This window comes from Sciurus vulgaris, assembly GCF_902686455.1.
Source record: "Sciurus vulgaris genome assembly, chromosome: 4".
Taxonomy (NCBI): domain Eukaryota; kingdom Metazoa; phylum Chordata; class Mammalia; order Rodentia; family Sciuridae; genus Sciurus; species Sciurus vulgaris.
In genome coordinates, this window is record NC_136464.1 from 183,480,651 (window position 1) to 183,505,951 (window position 25,301).

At 45.6% G+C, this 25,301-nt stretch overlaps 1 protein-coding gene across 2 annotated transcripts in view; it reads left to right on the forward strand.

Moving 5' to 3' along the window:
- Positions 1-14,197: 14,197 nt before the first annotated feature.
- MYO16 (myosin XVI) overlaps positions 14,198-25,301 on the forward strand; it is a 551,974-nt gene continuing 540,870 nt past the window's right edge. For both annotated transcript variants that reach the window (XM_079137420.1, XM_079137419.1), the window contains exon 1: positions 14,198-14,445. The gene's annotated coding sequence lies outside the window, so the exon portion shown is untranslated. The remainder of the gene's footprint in view (positions 14,446-25,301) is intronic.

A 25,301-nucleotide genomic window follows, 5' to 3' on the forward strand; every position in this document is an offset into this window, starting at 1 on the left:
ACTAAAGTGTAGCAACACATCCCACCATTATGGACACCTATCATGCACCAGTTGAAAAACGTGGAGGAAATGAAAGGCCTTCCCTATGCTCCCCGGGGCCAGTGGGGCGGTAGGAGCACCACACATAAGGCCTAGAATTGTAGACGCGTCGGACAGCCAACCTCGGGGACTCATTTGTTCATTCAGGCACAACTGAGCAGCAACCCTGTGCGCTGCTCAGGGACACAGAAGTGAACAGAGATGTGCTCCTCCTTTTCTGGAGCGTACCCCTCTGAGACAGGGGAGGGGAGAGGGGAGACCCACCAAGGTCTTAGGGAATGCGTCAGCCAGGTGAGGACACTCACCGGGGACAAGCAGACCTGGAAGAGGAGGCAGGCGGCACGGGTGTGACTTTAGTGGACTGGGCAGGAAGGCTCCCTGGCAGGTGGCATTTGGAAAGGACCCAAAGGAAGTGAGGGGACACACCCTCTGCAGAGGGTTGGCAGGGCCCAGGATGGAGCTCAGGAACCTGCCACAAGGAGGCGAGTGCCGAGGGGAGCGGCAGGTGACCAGCAGAAGGAGAAGCACCAAGGCCCGCTCAGGACCCGGGAGCGGGTGGGGGCCTCGGAGGGTCTGGGCAGAGGAGAAACAAGACCTAATTTAGATTTTCAAAGACCATTCTAGCTACCATGTGAGAAATCAAGCAAGCAAAAGGGAGGGAGGGAGAGAGGAAGGGAGGGAGGAGGAAGAGAAGAAAGGAAGGGAGGGAGGGAGGAGGAAGGAAAAAGGAAGGAAGGGAGGGAGGGAGGAGGGAGGAGGGAGGGAGGAAGGAAGGGAAGGAGGGAGGCAGGAGGAGACATGGAGGAAGAGAGAGAGGGAGGGAGGAAGGGAGGGAGGGAGGAGGAAGGAGGAAGGGAGGGAGAAAGGAGGAAGGAAGGGAAGGAGGGAGGCAGGAGGAAGGAGAAATGGAGGAAGAGAGAGAGGGAGGGAGGAAGGGAGGGAGGAAGCAGGAAGGGAGGGATGAAGAACCCTGTAGTGAGGGTAAAGGGAGCAGAGACCCGGGTTTAGAGGCCAATCCCACAGCCCAAGCCACAGATGATGAGTGGATTGAGTTGATCTGTAACATAAAGACAGTGCCAATGGAATTCACTCATGAATTACTCAATAAATGGAAGGCTGCAGGTTGAAGTTTTGGGCCCAAGCAAATGAGCAAGGCAGAGAGAGCTGCCCTGAACTTGAATGGGTCGTTCCCACAGGTAACGTGAATTGGTCTTGGGCAAGGGGTCGGTAAGACGCAATTTGGGATGACAGCTTGTCTCCAAACAAAGATAGGCATAGGTCATGGCATTTAAATTCCTAGGGGATGTCAGTTTGTAAGCACAGGTAGCTCAGCCGAGGCTCTGCCGACAGGGGTGTTGGATAACAGGTGTCCTGGAAGAGGGCTGAGTAATCTGAGAGGTTTTCAGTCACCAGGCTCAGGAATAAACATCCAAAACACCATGTCCCAAATGTGCGTGTACACTCAATTTGTAAACCAAATCTTCTAACTTTGGGTGTTAACAGCCACATAAGAACAAGTTTTAAAGGGAACGTAAGTTTTGTCCAATACCTGACCAGATTTCCCCCGCCCTGCTAGCTTCCTTCCTCCCCCGTGATGAGCATCCCTGTTCCAGGTTCTGTTTCTTGGGACCCTTATGTAAACCTATAAACACACAGATAGCCCTACGGAGGGGTCACCCATCTCCTTCCCTCAGGAAGAAAGCACCTCTGGGCTGGGCACACGGCTCAGTGGCAGAGCACTTGCCTGATGTGCGCAAGACCCCGGATTCCATCCCAGCCTGGAAAACAAACAAACAAAAAGCTTGCTTCTTTTTATCATATAAAATACAGATGAGCAAATCACTGTCAACACCCTGCCCACAGACAGCCGCAGTGAGCAATTTTATATTATGTAAGTCCTCTTTCCTATGTATACAAACATGGTGATTATTAAATTTCAGCAACAGTATGCAATTCTGCACTCTGTTGTTCATGATAACATAAACTTCGATGTTGCCTGCTATTATTACACAGTCTTCTGAAACCTTATAAGAGAAGAGCTGCAAAAGAATTCTATGATTCGGACGATGGAAATAGCAATCAGGGTTACCCTATTTCCTAAGCTGTAGATAAGATTGGCTCAAAATCCCCATGTAATAGATTGTAGGGAGTTCAATGGCCTGAACAGGATTTCTGTAAATTACTAGGGGTGTTATTTTCTCACCGTCAATCCTGGCTCTACGTTCAGCCTTCTATTAAATGAGATCTCTTAGAATCTTCTTACTGCCGCACATAAGATTTTCTTGTCTGTACTACCCTGACCCAGATATGAATTTCAGTTATTTTCCTTAAATAAAAAAAATAACACAGAAGACATTCATGTGTGTGGACTGAGGTTCAGGGGATGGGGACTCAGTGCTGGAAATGGCTTTAGAGCTTCCTGAGTGTGCTCTCGGGGGAGGAGAAACATCTTAAAGGCGCCAGTCCGTTCCACACTTTGCTTCTGGCTTCTCACCTCCCTTCCCGCCTCTCGGTCTTCCTGCCTGTTTGCTCTGGGTTCTGCCCCTTCCTCTCCAGAGGAAACCTGAATGCTTCCCTTTTGCTTCTGGAGAGCAGTTGCGCTCCAGCAGGGCTGGGAGCTGGGCTATGGCCCTTTTGGAGGAGACTCTGTTTCTGCTGGTTCAGCCTCAGTGGGATGAGCGGGAGGGCAGCCTTCATCCAGAGAATATGTTGTGACTCCTCCAGGTTTTCGTATTTTAAACACTTCTGTGCTTTTGTCAATGTGCGTTATTCCCCGATGAACCTCTCCGTGGCTGAATGGGCATCTGCATTCTGTACCTCCTTCCTGTGTCTGCCAAGGATGTGCATTTCCATACCGAATGTACCCATGCATCTTCAAGGTTGTTGCACTTGCTGGCAGCTTGTTTCTGGAAAACCTATGCCAATTTAGATGGCAGCAGCGAGTAGACCCCCGGTCTCCGTCAGCTGCTGTAAGTCTTTTCTGTTTTTACCTATCTGATATTTCAGTGTACAATCTCTTCTTTTAATTGGTGTCTCTTTCATTGCTAATATTATTGAATATTTTCTTTTATGTTTGCTGGGGATACGTCTGTCTTTCTTTTCTGAATTGGCCTTAGACTCCTGAAGTTCTTTCATTTATTTGTTTCTTCTCAATGATTTTAAGAACTCTTTGTACACTTAGACACTTAACAAGCTCTTTGTCAACTAGTTTTTCAGTCTGTCCTGTGCCCTGGGGTTTTCAAACTTGCTGATGTAGAGATCTTGAGTTGTACTTCCAGGGTCCTCTCTTCTCGTATGCTTTCTTCGTGTAAGATGGGGCAGCCTCCAAGGCTGCCCTGAGGAGTTGAGGCCACCACGGTAAACCTCTCCCAATCGTGACCCGCAGATTCTGAGGTGACCTATGTTTGCTGTTTTATGCAGCTGAGTTTTGTAGAACATCGTTACACATCAACAGATAACTAAACCTGGTTATCTTAAGAAGTCTTTCAAACAAATATCATTTAACAACACTCCCTGTATTTTATTCCAGTTACATTATGGTTTCATTTTAACAGTCAAATAAATGCCTACCCATTTGAAATGTGTCGCAGAAGGGGAATTACACTTTAGAACAAAATGGATTACTTTCCTTCTGTGAAATAAGGATAACACATTTTTATTTTCATAGCAGGAATTCCTATCAATCCAGCAAGAAATTATTTGTGAAAATGCTTTATGAACATAATGCTAAAATAACGTTTAAGATGACTACATACAAAGATTTATGTTATACAGACATTTATGTTTACATAAACGTTTTAATTTATTATATCATGCTTTAATCTATTAATCATGTTTTTAAAAAATTTTTCTGTTCTTTTGGGGTCCAAGACCCTGGAGAGACCACCTCTCCCAGGGTAACCAATTCCTATAGATCTTACAGAACAGACCTAGAACACGCCTTTAATACTGGACTGCTGGCCGGGAGCCCACACGCCTAACCACCACACTCTGGCCTGGCTGATTCTCCTGTCCTGATCACACCAGGGCCAGGCCCAGACACTAGGGTCAGATCCTGTGCTCCAGGGCTGCTGCAATGATTGCAATCAGCCAGTTCTGAGCCTGTGGACCCTGTCCCATCCATTCCTTCCTGCTGAGCCACAACAAAGTCTCTTTTCAGTGTTCTCACCTGGCTGCTCAGCCCCTGACCTCAACCTTGTGCTCACCTGTGTGGCCCTAAATCCCTCTCCACGGAATAGGTAAGTATAACATGCTGTCTTTTCAACAAGTCACCTCCTAGTCTGTTGGTTACCGTAGCTGAATGATGATGAAACCTGTATTTTAAATCCTATCTATTTCTGTATGTGTGTGGATTGTATGTACAGTTACTGTTACATACACGCCTATGTATATGTGTGTCTACATATATATATATATATATATATATACACACACATGAAATACATGCAGTTGCTCTTCACTTTCATGAAATTACTCTGCTAACATTACTTAGAACAGAGAAGTCTTTTGTTCTCTTCTGCCTTCTCAGCCCCTACTGTACTACATGACGGCATGAACAAATAGGTCAGGGAAAGACCTTTGTGCAGGCTGCAGTATTCCCTTCTGCATCCTCTTTGGTCATGGCAGACCTTGCTTGTGAGCTCTGTTTCTTTAATCAAGTTACCACGGACACCAGGAAACATCGGCAGATTCACAGCGTGGGCACATGGGAAGAACTTTACCGCTCTGTGCTGGAAGACCACCTTGCTGTCCTTGGTCTTTCTCAGAGAAGTTTGCAGTGTTTTCTTTACCAGCAGTTGCCAGTCACAGCTTTAAACTTGCCGTGAAATGACGCGTGGCCCATCATGACCATCTTTCAACATTTGGGGCCTGCAGTGTGAGGACGGTGCCCTGAGGTGCTGTCCTCGGCTGCAGAGTCAATCATCCAGGTGCAGTAGAGTCCCCCTACCAAGATGAAGGCCGTTTTCAAAGAAAATGGCAATGGTGGCAAAGAATGAAGCAGGAGATTAAAGAACAAATACATTTTACAAAACCCTGACGTACCACATTTTTCTCACAAGGAAGTAAAAGGAACAAAAGAATCTATGTAGTTTGACCACTTGGCTCATCCTCCAGGACATTATTTTTTTATGTGTCTTTAATAGTGCAGAAAGGAAGGCCAAGTCAGAGTTACATTAAGAGATGAGGAAGGACTGACTGTCATTCAATAGCAGCCAGTGGAGAGATGAGGATGGACCAGGGCTCAGTGAAGACTGACAGGAGAGAAGGGATGAGCCAGGAGCAGCTCTGGGGCCATGGACTGGAAGTGGCTTCCGATCCGTCAGGAGGCTCCATCTGCACATTCCAGTGACTCCAGGGGCCCAGGGAGGACTCTGCACAGCACCCAGGCCAGAGCTACCTTGCAGTCTGTTTGTAAGGTCTGGACTGTAAGGCAGGTAGCAGGGCTCTGAGTGGCACCATGAGCTGCCTCTGTGCTTGCGGATCTGCAGTGTCCTGGTGTGGTCACCCATCACGGTGCTCCATGGTCTCGGGGCTCTGTCCCGAGGCGGCAGTTAGAAGGAAAAAGAAGCTTTGGAGTCAGAAAGATCAGCGCTTCGCATGGCCTTATAATCGCCCTTCGCAAGCTGGATGATTCTGAGCACCCCCTGACCTCTACGAAAGACTCAGTTTCATTGGTAGAATAAGATCAATAATGGCAATCGATAGCCTACACCTTAAACGGAATTGCGGTGACATTCTCAAAGGAGATACTTCATGCTAAAATCTGTGAATGGAAAGGAAGCACACACTAGGTGCGGGCACTCCGGAGGAGAACCCGGCAAACAGGAAATGCAAAACACCTGCGCCAGCCCCTCACACCTGCTGAGTCAGACTGAATTTTGACAAAATGTCCAGGCGATCCTTGTGTGCAGAAAGAATGAGAAGTATTGTTTTACAGAACCTCAGTGGGGACCAGAGACTCCACTTGCCCTTCATACTGCAGAGAATTCCTTGGGTAGATTTTGGGTAACAATGAGATTCTCACTCTGAGAATGTCATGGTTAAAGGAGGGATTTTGTGTATTTTGGATATTTTATATACATGCAGCTTTAAAGCTGTGTGGAACTGCAAAGAGTTGACAGTTGTTTTCTTTGTGGTCACTTTTGTCTTAAAAACCACATAATATTCACTTTCTTTGCATTTTCAAGAAAACATTATGTTGTCTTTATGCAAAATCCCAACGGTCTGTGTAAAGCTCCTTAGCGTATTCCTCCTACTTACCTAACTACATACCCTTTGACGCCACTCCCTGCAAACCCCGCTTCTGGAAGCCACTCTTCTGTTTCCCGCTTCTGAGACCAACCTTCTTAGAGCCCACAGAGAATGGAGATCACGTAGTAGTTTGCTTAGCGTTTTCTGAACAGGGGTACTACAATCAGCAAGATTCATTAGGAATCCTTACAGTCACTCTTGAAACACTGTTTCAGACGACTGTTTATATGTGTCTATTAATAACAAAAATACTCTGTGGAAGATGTTTCTCCTGGACCAAAATAACAAGAAAAGAAAGTGTGCCGTTCTCACAGGAAAGAGTGCACAATTATCTCATGAAAGATGTGAATGTCGAAACATTCCCAGTCACTCTTCCTGCTTAGAATCTCTGAAATGACTTTGACGTCCGAACTTAGAGGCACTCTTGCTCACTGTATTACCAAGAAATCACTTATTTCAGGTGCTGTTTTGTAAGATGACATACACACTGTTGTATATCAGGAACTAAGTACTTCCCTCATCTTAATGGCACTATTTCCCTTTGTCTTTGGCCTTTATTCTTAAACATATTAATTTCACTCTACTTTTTGGGGGGAGTACTAGGGAATGGATTCAGGGGCACTCTACCACTGAGCCACATCCCCAGCCCTATTTTGTATTTTATTTAGAGGCAGAGTCTCACTGAGTTGCTTACTGCCTCACTTTTGCTAAGGCTGATTTTGAACTCCTGATCCTCCTGCCTCGGCCTCCCGAGTCACTGGGATTATAGGCGTGGCCACCACACCTAGCAATTTCTGCAGTTTATACTTCTCCTTGTAAGCTGTCTCTGTCCTAGGAGGGGAAGACTAAATTTCAAAAAATAGATATTGCTATTGCAGTTTTCAAGGAGATTCTTATAGGTGGTTTGATGAGGGCATTAAAGGATGTGTAGCAAGAAATTTCATTTCTGGTCAAGAAGGAGTTATAGGAACCAAATTTGCTTTAACAAATAAAAATTAATACCAAAATATATAAAACGCCTGTTGTCAAGCTGCTGGACATCAGCAGTAAGGACAGAGATCTCCGATAGAAGAGAAGCAGGCGGTGTGGGTGTGATTGCAGCAGCCCTCGTGCCTGGCAGAAGTACCCAAGGAGAGCCCAGAGGTGGCCACAGGATGAGGTCTGAGGCTGCCTTGCTGGCTGGAGTTCCCAAGGTGGAGTGTCAGAGAGGGGAATCCTCAGAGCCCTGCAGATAGTGTCCCTCAGTTCTTCACCTCAGGGCCCATGGACTCAGGAACAGGAGGAATGTGCCCCAGCCGGGGAATCCTTACTCAGAAGAATCACAGGAAATAATCAGTGAAGTTTCCACAGAGTTGGGGACCACATCCAATGACACTGGCCCCAGTAGGGAATCTCATATTTCCTGGGATAATGGTAGAGTATTCACAGGCGTTTTAGCTAAAATGCTGGGAAAACTAGACCTGGACCAACCTTTGTAGTGTCCAGATCAACATCTTAAGATCAAAATTCAAAAGAATTGGTGATTTGGTGGCTAAATTATGTTATAGAACAGAACTCAAGACTGTTTGTGAGAATACAATAATATGCATCAAGAAAAAAGCAAAACCAGAACAAAACCCCAAGACTTTATGGTGGAGATCATCCAATCAAAATAAGGAGATAGGCAAAGAAACAGGGAAAAGGTGCCTATAATGAGAAGAACAGAAGTCAATTGAAACCAGCCGCAATGATAGGGTTAGCAGAGGAGCACACTGGAGCGTGCCAGTCCCCCACAGTTGTCACGGCACTGGGCTGTGGTGCTCTGGGAGGCAATGGTCATCTTGAATGGGGGCAGGACTCCTGTGGGGAGCTGCAGGTCAAAGGCACTCTTACCAGATACTAGCGGACGCATCCAGCCAGGCTGTGCTGCCTCCGAGTTTATATGTGACGGAACCAGAAGGCCTGAGCCTGAGGATGGAGTGGAGAGGAGGATCCACACGTCAGGTACCAGCAAGTCCTTGGCTTGGGGGAAGAGCGGAAGCCACCACAGCCCCATTCTCCTGTTTACCTCCTCACTTGCACAGAGCTTGTCTTCAACTAATCGAGAGGGCTGTTTTGTGAGCTGGTGAACAATGGTGAGAATTAACCAATAATGTTATCGTCTAGTTACATGATTTTTATGAGCGGGAGTCACATCATGCTTCTGGAGCTGTGGACTGTAGCAATCTAATGGCTCACGGAAGGCTTCTCTACGAGCCATGCAGTCTTTGTCACCTTCAGGAAAGATTCTGGGAGCTACTGAGAGATGACACGGTGCCTCTGGAAGCACATGGACGGCCTCTGGAAATGTGATACTGTGTCATGGTCAAGATGAGAAATCAAAGGAACCATGCTACTTCCATGAAGGTTTTACAGTCTCAGAGAAAAGAAAATGTACCTTTCTGCGGGTGGGAAGTAGAAAATATCAGTAGAAAACATCAAGACCTTGCCCGTGAATGGTCGCTTTCCAATCCATTTCCTTATCTAAATCGTAATGTTGTGAGGTGGACACCACACCCCCCAGTATCAGATTAGGGAAAGACTGAAAAGAAGACATGAGAAACATCAAGATTGGGAGCAAGAGCTGAGCATGTGCTGTGGCAACTGGAACTGACCAGTATCCACGCCGTTTGGCGGGTGGAAGAGTTGGCCACAGATTTGCCTGAGGAGTCAGCTTTGCAACATAGACCTTTGCAGTCCTGGTGCTGAGAGACCACCATCGTCATCAAGAGCCCCACCGGCAGAAGTGACCACGCTCACGTCTGGTCAGTAGAACCAGGTGTCTGTGCTTAAAGGACGACTTTGACAGTTGAACAGGGACATGCCACCCTAGGTCACGTCTCCAGCAGCACCAGCCATGAGAGGCTTCAAAGTGGGCCGCCACAGAGAAGACGATGGCATCTTTCCCAGCAGCACTCGAGGTCCCCTGTCGAGGAACCTGGGGTTCTGGAGAACAATGAAAGGTGGAACAAGGAGCTGCGAAGGGAACCTCAGTGGAAACCAGCAGGGCCCGGAGCGCAGGAGATGCTGGAGCTCTTCGTTTTTACTTCGGAAGGTAAATACTTCAAATCACGACAGTCACGAGTTGGGTATGCCGAGTAAAACTGGAAGTCCTCACGTTTCAAAGAATGTACATGAATCGAGGAGTAGCCTCTGATTAAGGGGCTTTTCTCTGTCCAGATCTCTTTCAAGTACACAGCCTGAGGTGATCTGCTAACTATGGCAATCATGGGTCTGATTACTACAGAAATCAGGGATCTGGTAAAGGTCTGTTGAATAATGTGCATCTTAAGTAGTAAATGCTCTCCACATCTTAATGTTCTACACTAACCACTTCCTCTGACCTTACTTCATGCCATCAGTGGTGTCTAATAACTATCTTTTATTGATTATGCATGTTATACTGATTGTATGGGCCACTTGATTTGATTCCTTTTAATTGCTCCCTTACAGTTAGTTTTTTGTAATGGTATATGTGTGAATGTGTGTATATGTATATATGCATACAGGTATACACACCTGTCACCTCTGTTCTGGAGAACCCTGCCTAACACAATGTTTCATTGTGTCTTTTGGTTGGAGGGGGGAATGCAAATTGTTAGGTGACTCATGAGTATTTTCAGAACTCCAAACTTGAAGGAAATGCACGGCCCTGGTTTGGCTAGAAGGCCATTTTGTGGCTGTAGAAATTCTTAGCTTTGAATATGCAGCTAATGAGTTTGTTGAAAGAGCACCTCTGATTTGCATCCACAGCATGTCCCTTGGTGACAGCTATACTCTACATTTATTGAATGCATATGCTCTGCTTTGGGTTTCTGACCATTCTTTTTTCTTTTTTTTCTTCTTCTTCCTTTTTTTTTTTTTTAGTACCAGGGATTGAACCCAGGGGTGCTTAACCACTGAGACACATCCCCAACCCATTTTTATATTTTATTTTGAGACAGAGTCTCTCTAAGTCTCTGAGGGCCTCCCTAAGTTGCTGGCTTTGAATTCACAATCCTCCTGTCTCAGCCTCCAGAGTCACTGGGATTACAGGTGTGCGCCACCACATCCAGCTGCCCATTCTTTTAAGTAGTAGAATTTTAACTTATCTCATGGTGACGTCTTAAATCCTTTGTTTAAACACATTTAATCAAGTGTGCAGATATATACTAAGCAAATGTTTTACCCAAGCTAAATTCAAAAGACATGGAAATCAGTTTTGAACACATTAAATGCTAGCCACTTATTCAGTGCATATGTGTGTTTAGATTAAAAATGTGAATGAAAGATTAGAGTATATGTTTCGAGGACAATTATTTTAATGAACTATTTTCTTTATTGGAGAACAACTGAATTTTAATGCCTATTCTCCACATTCATTAGCAATTTTCTTCTGGAAGTACTTAATGACAAGGCATTATTTGATTTTAAGTAAAGCACAGAATGTTTGAATGCACAAATTTACACCTATTTTATGTCTTCAAGGGTTTGATCTAAGTAGTTTTAATGCCTCTGCAACTGTGGCACAAGAGATGAGCATGAAATTGTATCTCTAACAAATGACCTGATTCAGAGAGGAGGGCAGCATTTCTCAATCAGGGGACTGCTAAGCTAAACAAGTCTCTTTTCAGAATTACCAACTTGTGCTGTTATTTTCCTACATTTGTGTATCATTCACCTGTCACACTCTCTCTCACGTAAGAGACTAGTGACTTCACTCTATCACGGAGACATCTCCTGATTTTGGTACTGTTCAATAGATGGTCTGACGTAAATACACAGAGAAGATCAACAAGCCTCCGTGGTTTGTGTATTTTCTAGTGAAGATCCCACTCGTGTAACAGTGGGGCATATTAATGCAGATGCGAGTCCACAAGAGGCTCTACAGCGAGTTCAGTCACTCTCGTTATACTTCCTAATTAAATGAGCAAATCAGATGCAGGAAGCTTGTATGCCTCAGCCCTCTCCCTGGAGCCTGTGACTTTGGTGCTTGTGTAGAACATATAAAAACGTGCTATTGTAATAATATTGTGACTTATGCATGCACACGATAAATGTAAATGGTCTCAGCTAGATGATGAAAGCACAGACATTGTCTGGTTCCATAAAACATATGACCGAACTGTATGTTTCCTACAAGAAACAAACTTTATAAAGACTGAAGTCATTGAAAAGGATAGAGCATGTCATCATGCTGTCATGCACTGGATGTTTGTGCTTCTCTTTCCACTCAGAAAGTATATATTGGATTCTTAACCTCCAAGGCGGGCGTCTCGGGTGCAACTAGGGTTAGATCAGGACATGGGGTCAAGATCATAGTGTTGGGACCAATGTCCTCATAAAGATGGAAAGAGAAAGGAGACCTGTGTCCTTGTCTGTGTGATGTATTGAGGAGAGGACTGGTGTCTGCAAGCCAGGAGGATGACAGATGTGCACGGTGACCACGCCCTGGGCTTGGCCTTCCCAGTGACCACCTCCAGCCTGGAGTTCCTAGGTGATCACCCCGCAGCCAGGATCCTCGGCTTCACTGTGAGAAATGAGTGTTACTGGTGTTGCAGTAGCCAGAGCTCAGACACCTGTAACCCCATCAACAGAAAGCTGTGGAGGTCTGTCAACAAGGACAGACAGCAGATTTCTCACCAAGCGACAGTACTAGGGATAGAGAAGATCATAAAGTTAAAGTGATCAATTCATCAGGAGTATATGACAATTCTAAATATTCATGCACTGAAAATAGAAATTCTAAATAAAAACTTAAACCTGATAGAACAAGAACAAATATAAAAATCCACTACTATGGTTGTGGATTCAACACTCCTCCCTTATTAATTAATGGAATAGATAGACCACAAAGAATTTTAACAACTCTGTCAACTACTTGATCTAATTAATATTTTAGAAACTTTACCTAAGAATAGCAGAATGTGTACTTATTTCAAGTGAACTAGAAGTACTCACCATGGTAGACCATATTCTGGACCACAAAATAAGACTCAATAAGACTCAAAAACAATGGTAATCACATAGCTTTGCTGATCACACTGATTACATTATTTAGTAAGGACATGACAGTGTCTCAGAAATCTCCAGACATTAGGACATCAAATAAGAATTTGAACTAAATAACCCATAGATGAAAAGAAGCCCAAAGAGAAATTATAACTGAAGACAGTGTAAATAAAAAGATATGTTAAAATGTGGGGGATGCAGCTAAGGTAGTATTTAGTGAGAAATTTATAGCACTCAATGTATCTGTAAAAAAGAGAGGTTTCGAATTAAATTGTCATATTTTTACTATGTAAAGTAAGGACAATAAGAGAATATTAAGTCAAACAAAACTGAGGAAATAAAAATAATCACAGTCATAATATAAGTAAGTCACATGTGAATAAAGAAGAACAAGGGAGAAATCAATAGGACAGGAAGTTGGGTCTTTGGAAAGATCAATAAAATTGATATTTTATTCTCAACAATCAGGGGAAGAAAAATAAGATATGAATTACCAATACTAGGAATGAGAGAGGGAACCACACTCTACATTCTTAAACACTGGCTACCAGAAATAATTTTATTAAGCTAAACTTGTGCACCTGTCTTTTCCTACAGAAATCTTACAGTATAAAGGGAAAAGAATGACTTCAAATACTATGCAATGGAATGAACATGGACGTGAGATCCCTCACCCCACATTTATGTTTGTCTGGTGCTAAATAATTAGATGCCAGGCAAACAAGTGGCTGCTGAAATAGCTATTTTACTTCTGATTCACAGCCATTCTTGCCAGCCTGCGTTGTTCTTGGTAATATGCTGAACTATTTTGATCAGTTTGATAATTTTGCAAATTTTATTTAGAAGAACTCACTCTGACTGGGGTCTCCCGTCTTGCCACCTTCTGCATGGAAAACTCCATATAGTCTCATGGTAACTGTAAGTCAATCAGCCTCATCGGCGGTATCTTAAAATTCACGGAAAGTATTTCAATGCACTTAAAATTGAAAAATAAACGGCAACTTAGGAAGTTTCTCAAGTCACTTAATCTGTTCCTGAAAATGCAGTGTTATGATGTCATATGTGAATGAAGTTCATAGCCTCTGCAGAGTGTTTTACATAATCGGCTGTCACACAATATATCCCAATGTATCTAACAATGAATTGGTTACAAACTCGTTTGGGTAGTTATTGAGTGTGCATTACGTACAAGGCCCCCTGCTGTTTTATATATGTGTGTGCATGTATAATATGTGTGTGGGTGCGCACACACACACACACACACACACACACACACACACCTCATTAACCCCAGAATTAAAATAGCATATATCTCTCCCTCATGGGAAAATGTGGACAAAGGAACATTTTACCGGCAACTAAGAACCAAACTGGGGGCGGGTACAGGTTGTATTTTGTCACAGCGGACGCGTTACGAGGCTCTGGAAATCGTGGCGGGGCAAGCAGTCCGCCAGGGGAAGGCTGGTCCTGCCCTCCTTCCTCCTGTCCCATGCCCAAGTTCATATTTTGGAGCAGATTTCAGGACGCTGTTGAATGCCAGAGAGGGGGAAGGACTGCGCTGGCCTCTGTCGCTTTAAAACGGGTCGGTCACTCGTCGCACTTGGCGACAACTGCCACAGTCCCCGCGATGGCCTTTGTTCTGGCCGGACTGTCCGGGGTCCCCGCTCCCGGCGGGGCTCTGGCTTCTTGCAGAGTCAGGACGGAAAAGTTTGAAGCGTGAGCCCCATTCTCAGCTCGGCGGCCGGGCGAGGGGCGGGAGCCGCGGAGGACGGCGCCAGACCCGGGAGGCGGGCTCGAGCACGCGTGAGGGCGCGTGAGACGAGGGGCGGGAGACCCGGCGGCCGGGCGGCACCGCCGGCGGTCAGCGCGCCCGCGAGGCCGGACAGTGAGCGGCCGCGCGAGGCCGGCAGCGGGGCGCGGCGCCTGGGCTGGGGCCGCGTCCACGACCCGCGGCGGCCACCGCGCGGGGGGCGCCGGCGGAGGGGCGGGGCGGCAGGGCAGTGTCGCCGCGACGCCGCGGCTGCGGGTCGCAGGGGCGGGCGGAGCGGTCGTCTCAGCCTGCGGCCGCCGCGCGGGCTGATCCAGAGCCGAGTCCGGACCTTCGCTGCGCGGCCGGCGCCGGGTCCGCGGACCCTTCTCCTGCAGGTAGGGCGGTGCGGGGCGCGCGGTCCCCAGCGCGGGGAAGCTGGCGGAGCAGCCTCGCCTCGGGGCCTGGAGGTGGTGGGCAGGCGTCCCGGGGAGGGCGCTGGGTCTCCAGCTGGAGCGCCAGCACCGAGCGGGCCGGACACGCCAGCGGGGCGTGGGGGGGGGGGGTTCTCGGTCCTTCCAGCGAAAGGGATCGCGGAGACTCCGCAACCCTCAGGGTGCGATTATGAGGCTGCGGGCAGCAGCCCTCTGAACTCTGGACCTAGCCCAGGACGAGGGGGCGAAGCTGGCAATTCAGAGGGACGCGGAAGCCTTGCGTTGCTAAGGGAGATGGCAGAAGCGGCGCGGTCACCTATGCAACCGCTGCTGGGGCGGCGGGCTGTGCTTCCTCTTTCTCTTTGGGGATGGAAACGGAGATGTGTCGGAGAACAAAGATGTATGAGAGAAGGAGGGCTCTCCAGCTGTCGCCTCTTCTCTGATCCCACTGACCCCTCACTGAGACCCCCGCGGGCGATGTCCGCTCCATTGTCTTAGAGGCGGGTGACTAAGTGATGGGCAGGTCCGCGGGCGGCGTGGCACCTACTAGAGCTCTTGTTCCTCACCCTTCTTCCCTGGCGAGGTAAAACCAAGGAGGTCGGTGGAAGCGCTTGGTTTAACGGGTACCTGGTACAACCGGAAAGGAAATGAAGGTGATTTTCGTCAAGTTCTCTTAGTATTTCTGTGATTTTATAGAAAGCCAGTGAACACTCACTTGTGGCTCAGAACTGTCTGGGGGCAGCGAGCCAATACATTAACATCGCGTGCTAGTCCCTTGCCACCTGAAAGAATTATTTAGAGGGTGAAGGAAAAGCCATTGCTAAGCAGGACCAAGTCAAACTTGGCTGCCCCAAATTGGCCAGAGAAGTGAAGGAGCGGAAAGCCAGGTCTGTGTTTCCTGAGCGCGGGAGCTGGGGACGCTCTCAGCCTCCTTGGAGTTGTGGCTTTCTTTGAGAATCCCGTGAAAGCTCTGGAGTCCAAGCGGGGATGATGGTTACTGTTTGCCTCGCATTCTCGGGCGGTGTATGATGCTCCCGCAGTCCTTCAGAGCTTTTCATTTAGAATCCAAAGGAAGGACAAGGGACCACAAGTCATCCATGAGACCCTGGAATCACTGACTGGACAGGGGGAAAAAAAAAGAGGTTCCCTGCACTATCAAGGTTCCTCCTCATGGGATTATTGCATAGCTGCCAGAATAAGTTAATTTTGCTCTTGATGTTTTTAAAAGCTTTGAAGGCAATTTATCCCATCCATAGATTCAGGCTACTGTAAAATATGTCTGTGTGTTCAAAGTTGTTTTAGATCGCTGATGTTATACATGCACCGGTGACAGATACTTACCATTAACATCTCTGGTCTCTTGCCACATGTGGCTAACTTGTGTGAGCATATGAGGTTTATGTTTGGTGGACTTGTTTGGAAACCAGGATATAAGTCATTGCAATAGAGTCAGTGTTAATGCGTCCCAGAGACCAAATTGCATGCTATAAAAATCATCTAGAGTGTGATATTTATTTACCAAAGGAAAAATTAGTTTAATCAATAAAATGTCATCTAGAGAGCGCACTTCCATGGTTTAGTTCATCTGCGTCCTTTGAGAATGGGGGAGGATTTAATAAAGTGAGATGATTTGTTTAGCACACACTAAATAGCTGAAGTATTTTACCTGTGCAATTTATACTCTAAAGATCCCCTTCCCTTGGACTGAAAAGCTTGAAGATATAAGCTCCAGTAGCTCCTGCTCCAGGTCATTAATGTGATCTGTGGGCAGTTCAGTACTCTGCAGATAAAGGAGTACACCGACTCAATAGGAACCCATTGCAGGACATAAATGTTCTGGAAGGAAACTAAAGAGAAGTAGAAACATCTCATCCTCCCTAAGAGGTTGGAAAATAAAATCTGTTGGGTAAAACAAATAATCACATGTAGGGTATATACGTGATCCAAATATATGTGTGGGTGTATTCTCTACGTGTGTATATAACTCACAAATTATGAATGTGTTAAAATATTCATGTGATACAAGGTATTGCTTTGGAACTCAGCTCTTTGAAAATTATGCTTTTTAAAATTTGAGACTGTGCTCGGCTAAGCACCTCAATAATGAATCTGCTCTTTCCAGATCTTATCACCTGGGCAATTCCAATCCGTGACAGCACATGTTCATAGAATAAGAAAATACCAGAGTGGACAGGAACTTGAAAAATGATTGGCTGAAGATGCTAGTACTGTAGGGGGCAGCCAGGATTGAGGCCAGAGAACTGGGGTGATGTTTTGATGATCTCCTGGCTAAACATTGGCAGGGCTACTGGGGCTCTGTGTTCCCAGCACCCCTAGAGTGTCAGGGATGTGGGAATGGGGGTGCCTGATGATGCCTGAGGTGGGGACCAGCCTAGAGACCTGTGTGGACACATGCTCTCTGTCCTCTCCTCGGCCCTGTGGCATGCAGCTCTCCATCCCCAGCCTTTCTCCTAGCTACTCTTCGTATCTGTATTTGACTCTGTGCCAGGCACAATACAGTGTTCTTCAAGATCTCTAGAGAGCAAAACCTGAGCATGTAAAGCGAATAAGGAAGCCTTACTGAGATTTTTTAAACAATGCATGCAGTTTGGCCATGCCAGCTTAGGAGCCAGGCAGTAGCAGCAGGTGCTGTTCACCTGAAGTGCACGGAGGGAGGAGGCAGCCCTAGAGTACAGTGCTTCACCCATGGCAGAGACACCTCTGCCTCTTGCCAGTTGCTTCTCCATCTAATATCTTCCCTGACCTTCACACCTGCCCTGCCAAGGACGCTGGAGGTCATGCAACCCTGGCCCTTCTCCCTCTCGTAGACCCCCTGCCAGGTGAGACGCCCTGCTGGGGCTGTGCTCCTCGCTCACGTGTCCTGTCCTCATGGCTGCTCACCTTCACATCCCGATGCCTGCACAAGCTGAGGCTCCCTAAGGATTTAGGCAGTGCTTTTGACTACAGAGAACAAATGGGTCAACTTAAGTCAAGAATTTATACTCAAATTTTCTCTCCTGGGAATGGACTATTTTCAAGGAAATGTGTCTAACAATGATTTTTAGACAGTATACATTGATAAAAATGGATGAGCAGTTCTGTGATATTTCCTAGAAATGAATAATGGTTCAAGTATAGGAGAACTTGACTTTGAAAAGAACATTGTGTATCTCCTAGGACCAGGGCAGCGTGCTCCTTGCCTGCCAATCCTAGGTTCTCCAGAGGTGCCCAGAAAGGACAGGCTTTCACCAGGTATCCCTGGTCCTACAGAGGCAGAGTCAGACTGTGGGACACAGTGAAACCTGGCCATTGTCATGAGTGCTGCCTCTGAGAACCACAGGGTGATACCTGTCTAGTCCCTCCATGTAGCTGGGGGCACCTCTCTTTCCTAGTCAGTCTGTAAAGGTTTTCTTACTTGCCATTCTTGTTATTACAATAACCAGAGACCCAATAATGCACCAGGCTTCTAAGGAAGTTTATATTCACAGTATCTAACTGTAATTAAAAGTAGACGTAATCGAAATGTTGATATTTTCAAACATGCTTGCCAACTGTCAGCCTCAAAACACAGTCGACCTATTTTTTGTTTGTTTGATATGGAGTCTTGCTATGTGACCAGGTATGTCCCACATGGGATCATAATACTTTATATATAATTGTTTTTTGTTTTGATTTTGTACTGGGGATTTGAGACAGGGTCTCACTATGTTTTTTAGAGTCTTGCTAAATTGCTGAGGCTGGTCTCGAACTTGCAATCCTCCTGTCTCAGCCTCTCAAATTGCTGGAATTACAGGCATGTGCCACTATGCCCAGTTATAATCGTATTTTTTAAAAAACAGCTATTTAAATGACCAGTTCTTTATAATTTCTGCCGAGTGCTTATCTTGGTGGATGTGGAAGACACTGTAAGTGCTGTCCGTGCTCACTATGTCGGCCTCATTCGAGTGTATTCCTCAGCCCTTCGTGGTCCAGCTTCCCTGACCCCTGGCCTGGCCTTCTCCCTTTGCCTCCTCAGGTGGGCCCTGCATGCTCTTCCTCTGGCCTCCGCCTCTCCCACTTTGCGAACTGCCCTCGGCCTCCCCTCCACTCTTGCTGTAGCTTGCTGCGTGCATTTGCCCGGGTTCCCCGTCCGCATCTCCAGGCTGACCTCTTTTTTGTGCCTTCGCACCTGCCTCTGCCTGTGGGCACCTTCCCTGATGGCGCTCCTTTCCACGCTGGCTGCTGATGCCCAAGCTGGGGTCCGAGTCCCTGGCTCCCTCCAGGCTCCGAGGTTCCTGCTGGTGTCCTGGTCACGCTGCTCCTCCCCTGCCCTCCCCCGCTTCCCATCTCCGTCAGTCATCAAGGTTTTGCAATTTGTCTCACCAGCGTTGCTCCAATTAGTCTTCCCTCCTCTGACCTTCTATGGCTGCCCTCGATCTGGGCTTCATCATCCGCAGCCAGGACTCAGGGACCATCCTAATTCATCTTCCTGCTCTAGTCTGTGCCCCTCTGAGCCAGGCGTACAGTTGCCAGAATGATTTATCTTAAATGCAAATTTGGCTGTGAAACCGCTTGCTTAAAGGACTTAAATGATTTCCTGTTTCCACAGTGTGAAGTGCATTCTCCTCTGCCCGACACATGTTGTGGCCCCCCTGACCCCTCCCTGCTCCCCTCCTGCTGCCTGTCTCCCCTCTCCTGGGTCATACGCCTACTCTGAACAACACTGATGTGCTTGTACCTCTCCACGTAGAACACAGCAATTCTTAACGCACTGGCTTTCTGCATTCCCTTGTGTTCAGACACAACCCGCCTCTCACTGTGCTCAGCTGGAATCAACCTAGAACATCTTCCCCAAAGACCTCCCCACCCTCTGTAAGTGCCTACCTGGCGCCCTCCCCCAGCATTAAAGCTCTGGTGAAGTGTCTGCCTTTCCCCTGTACTGTGATTACCACTCTCGTGATCTCTGTGCACATCTAGGCTTGGTGGGTGACACGTGCAAATGACGAGGGAACGCTGCCTGGGACCTCAGCATGGTCTCCGGAGAGTCCAGCTCCCACAGCTCCCTGCGCTCTGGCTGGATGCAGCCCCTAGCTCACTTTCTGTTCCTTTCTCTTCTGCCCCATCATCCCAGATCCTGTCCGGCTCCTCCTGACTCTCTCTCCTCCCTCCCTCTACAGTCATCTGCTCCTTCTCCAGGAAGGGAAGGAAGACGCTGGGAGACTGAGGGATTCCCTCAGGGACACTGCCAGCCGGTTGGTGGCCAGGTGTGCATAAAGCTATGATGATTTGCCCTGTGCGCCTATCACTTTATAAGAAGAAAGGAGGGTGCTTCTTTAACGAGCGCCCTGTGGGAGACAGCCTATAGCCAGGGGCCCAGAACACACCGCCAGGCCGCATGCACGCTGTAGTCTGCTTGTGGACAGCCTGCAAGCTAAGCATGCTCCTTACATTTTAAAATTGTGATTAAAGCAAAACAGCACAAAGGATGTCTGAGCAACTCAGATCCTGTGGCCCACAGAGTGTAAACCACTTGCTAGTTGACTCTTTTATAGAAGATGTTTGCTGAGCCCTGACCCGCAGCGACAGGAGAACCAAGCTCATGTTTGCCATATACTTCATGCCGACTTTGGGAAGAAAATTTTACTACCAGAAGAAAATGGATATATAAAAATAAATTGTGAACTTACAGGCTTTTAAGAGAAAAAAGAAAAGAAGTCATAACTTATACCATCTCAGAGATGATGTCATATCTCTTCCCAGGTTTTTTGTGTTTATCACTTATCCACATAGTTACCATGACAGAAGTAATAACCGTTAAGCATTTTAATTAAACTAAGTCAGTTACTACTTCAGAAATATTATTGTGGCATTTTTGGCAAAACATATCTTGAAGATGTGAATAAGGATGCGTTTAGTGCTCAAATTTTAATAAGTTATATTGAATTATGAATAAAAATCACCCTTTGAATTCCTTTTTCCCTCTAACTAAAATGTTGAAAGTATTTTTAATTCATTTTTGTTCCTGGAATTAGTTAGTATTTTAAAAAATAAACCTTTGGTGGTTAAAACTCAAGCATGTGGTACTGTATACCCTTAATGAACACATTTGAAATATTTAATAATTCCTTTAAGAATGATAAAGTCTTATTCAGCTACTCATCCTCTTTCCAATTTAGATTCCCAGTTATAATCATTCAGTAATATGTGGTTGGCAGTCCTGGGTCGGAGTGATTCTGTGAGCTCCCAAATCTTCTTTAAAAAGTCTATTAATATGCCTTTTATCTATATTGTTTGGAACAGAGAGCCATTAACTTTCCATTTATTTCAGGGATTTAAAACTGAATACAAGAGCAAGACAAAAGAAATATAGCCTAAGAAATGAGGAAACTTATAAGTGAGTGCTAGGAGAATGTTTTAAATAGGTTATGTAGATTTGATATGGTTAAGCTCACTGGTTTTATATTACAGCATACAAGAAACAAATAATGAGTTCTGTAGTGAATGTAGAGCAAACCATTTCTCAGGAAGGGAGCTTTCTGAAGCCACGGATGCACCTGCATTCAGATAAGAAGGCTGGATCTTTCTAGACTTTATGAAGCAGATATCAAGGTGGGAAATGACGGCCTAGTTTAACGGGGTCCGTCAGAGCACTTGCTTGAGGTGGAGAAGCAGCTGGAATTCTTGCTCTGTCCCATGGTCCTCTAAGATGATGATAGAAGGAAAAGCTTGTTTTGGCCTCATCTGTGAAATGGTTGGGCACAGTGCCTTGGAGGGCTAGGTGGAGGACTAAGTGAGAGAACACTGCCGAAGCCTGTCCTGAGCAGCTCTGTCAACTCCAGGGGTTGCTGACCCGCCACGGAGAGGACGTCAGCATATTAAGACTTCTTCTGAAGGTTTGTCCAGCAGGAGTCTGGTCACTTAGAAAGTTTGGGTCGCCTTCTAACAAGATTATCACTGTGCAATAAAAATAGAAATTAGTGCTGGGGTAGGCTTCATTATAATCAGTAAGAAATTGATGCTGACAGGTGTGTGACAGAAATATTAGGTAAAAACACTCTGGCATGTAGTTGGTAATGGGCTGGAGCCCAGCTTAGCAGCGCAGCTCTTGCCTGCCATGCCTCCGGCGCTGCTGCATCCCCAATACTGCAGAGATGGAAAGCCAAAGCCCGCAGAAGACTCAGAAGAAGTGCCCAGTGAGTATCACACTGGGACAGCTCCGTGTGGCAGGTCACAGAGGAGCGGACTTTGAAATGAGAAGAGGAGCACAGCCCAATGGGCAGAAATCAGAAAGTCAGGCAGACGCAGGAGGAACTGGAGACGCCGAAGAGCAAGTAACCGCTCCCTGGTTGTTACAAGAAAGCAACAAAGTCCCATAGAAATGTCATTCCCCTCTCTAGGGTCCACCTGTGAGGTGACACTTAGCTGGGCCCCAGGGGCAAAGCCTCCATGAAAATTGAGAACAGCGATGCCAGCCCAGGAGGATGTCTGGACTGCACCCCAGCCACTGGAGGGCCAGGGCAAGACCTCGCCCAGGTGCCTCTGTCCTGGTCAGCCTAAGAGCAGTGCCCAACCTCCGCCTGGCACCGGTGAGGTAAAAAGGAGAGAAGGTTTAAAGGCGATTTGAAAACCTTTCAGCATCATTTTTTCCTTTGTGTTCTTCGTCAAGGAAGAGCTTAAAAAAAAATCAATCATCATCTTGGAATAAAGCCCAAAATCAGTGAAAAAATGAAAACAAAAGTCGTCCAGCTCTTCTAAGTGAATTTAAGTGAGGTTGGCATCCATCCCATGCCAGGATACTGAGAGAACTGCAAATGTAAGCCCGTGCGGGGGCACACCTGTCCTCCAGTGACTGGGGAGGCTGAGGCAGGAGGATTGCAAGTTCAAGGTCAGTCTCAGCAACTTAAAGGGGTGGGGATGTGTCTCAGTGGTTCAATCCCTGGTTTGACAAGACAAAACAGAACAAAACAAAATGAAAACACAACCTGCAAATGTGAGTGCCTCTGTGCCTCTGGTGATCTCTGGTCCATGACAGCGAGTTTGAAATCCTATCCATCTGGGGCGCATGGGTTGTCCCCGGCTTCACAAAGAAGCACCCACGAAGCTTACAACTGGTGTGCGTATTCCCATAAAAAATAATATATACATACTATATACCACACACCTCTCAATCATTACCCAACCTTTACAAAATAAGTGGTTGCAAACTAACCTGACCACAGAGTCTGAGAATAAAGCCAGATAAAATTAAGGTGCCAGTCTGTCTATTCATAAAATGGGATCTGAGGTGACTAATTTCTGAGGTTTATGTTCTAAGAATTTATGGTAAAGTTTGACTGGTTTTTGTTTTGGGTTTTACTTGGTGTCATTTTTAAAAACCATTGCTAAAAACACATAGAATTCACCATCATAAAAGTTTTTAAGTGAGCAGCACAGTTGTGTTAACTTCCTGAACACTATCGTGCTACAGATCTCCAGAATGGTTCATCTTGCTAAACTAAAAATCTGTACCCATTGAACAAGAGCTCCATGTCCCCAGGCCTCAGAGCTTTCTGTCTCTGAGGCGTGCGCTCTGGGGACCTCATGCAAGAATCATGTGGTGTTCTTTCTTCGTGACTGACCTGTTTCACGTACCTGATGTCCCCAAGGGGCGTCTGTTACGTAGCATGTGCCAGGGTTCCTTGCTTTAAAAGGCTAAGTAATACTGCACTGTATATAAAAGTGGAATATTTGTACATGTGAACGTAGATTTGTGCTAGATGTAGACGTACATATCACATTTTCTTTATCGTCCCACCACTGGTGGGAATGTGAGTCTGAGATTTCTCACCTTGGCGGTTGTGAATGATTCTGCAGTGAGCGTGGTGTGCATGTCTCTTGCAGATCTTGTACTCAGTTGCTTTGGAGTCATCTGGGCCTTGGAGTGTTTCTACCTCTAATCTTTTCAGGAACTCCCGTAGGGTTTTCCATAGTAGCTTCCTGCTTTGCATTCCCACCAAGGTGGCTAGGATTCCATTTTCTCCACATCCTTGCCAATGCTTATTATTTCTTTGGTAAAAGCTGTCCTAACGGTGTGAACCTGTCATGGCTTGAATCTGCAGTCTGCTAATGGTTCCAGCACCTTTTCACGTATCTGTTGGAGTTTGGATGTCTGCTTTGGAGAAACTCCTGTTTTTATATCAGATTTTGTGTTCACTTTTGCCTGTAGAGTTGTAGGAGTTGGTATATTAACCCCTTATCAGATACAGGTCTGCAAACTTTTCTTCCCTTCTGTAGGTAGGTTCTTTCAGTGTGTTGACTGCTGCACAGAAGGCTCTTTGGCTTGATATAGTCTCATTGTCTTTTCTTCTTGCTCCTGCTGTTCATGTCATATTTAAGATATCATTGCCAGATCAATATCATGAAGAGTTCCCATTGTGTTTTCTTCTAGCAGCTTTATAGCTTTGGAGCCTCTGTTTAGGTCTTTGTTTTTCGTATATGATATAAAGTAAGGATCGGATTCATTCTTTTGCATGTGGATATTTAGTTTTCCTTTGCTTTCTCCACTGTGTAGTCTTTGCCCCCTTACAAAAGATCATGACTGATACGCAAGGGTTTCTTTCTAGGATCTCTACTCAGTGCATTGACCTGTAGGTCAGTGTTTAAGCCACCACCAAACTGTTTTCCTTACTGTATCTTTTAACATGTTATACAATCAGGAAGAGTGTTCAGCTTTGTTCTTCTTTCCCAAGAGTGTTTTGGATATGTGGGGTCTTTTGAGTTTCCATATGCATTTTAGGATTTTTTTTTTTGGCAAGTGACACTGGGATTCTGATAGGGATTTTGATGCATCTGTGTATCACTTTATATACTATGGACATTTTAACAACCCAATCTTCCAACCATGAATATGGGATGTCTTTATTTTTATTTGTATTTCCTTCAATTTCTTTCAGAAACACTTTTTAATTTGCGATGGACTGGTCACTTTTATTTGTCTCAAGATATTTTCTAATTTTCTTTGTGATTTCTTCTTTGACCCAGTAGTTTGCAAGACCATTTTATTTAATTCACATATTTGTGAATTCCTCAGTTGGCCTTTTGCTATTAATTTCTACTTTCATTCCATTGTGGTCAGACCAGATACTTGGTGTGATTTCAGGCTTTTAAAATTTATGAATAATTAATTTGTGGTCTAACGTGTAGTCTGTCTTGAAGAATGTTCAGTGTATGCTTGAGAAAAAAATGTGCTGTGCTATTGTTGGGTGGGGTATTTTATAAGTATAAGTGCCTGTTGGGTCCGATTGCTCAACAGTCTTATTCAAATTCCCTTTCTTATTAATGCTTTTCTACATGGTTCTATCAGTTCTTAAAATAGGATATTGAAGTCTAATGTTATTCCTTTACTGCTTCTTTTCTACTTCAATTTATTTGATACTTCTTCCATTTATTTGGGTGTACAGTTGTTGGATGCATATATATATTTACAATTGCTATTTCTTCTTGTTAAATCAAATATTTATCATTGTGTATTTCCTTCATTGTCTCTTGTGGCAATTTTACTTAAAGCCTATTCTGTCTGAGACAAGCATAGCCATCTTTCTTTTGGATGCTATTTGCATGGAGTATCTTTTCTGGTCTTTCACTTCCAGTCTATGTGTATGCTTACATCAAAAGTGAGTTTCTTGTGTTTATATCATTGGATCTTGTAGCTTAATCCATTCAAGCACTCAAGTTTTTAGATCAGAAAGGTTAATCCATTTATCTTCATAATTTTTACTGATGGAAAAGACATAGCATTACCATTTTGTTAACTTTTTCTGTATTCTTGCATCAGGTTGATTCCTCTCTCTTTTGCTACCTCC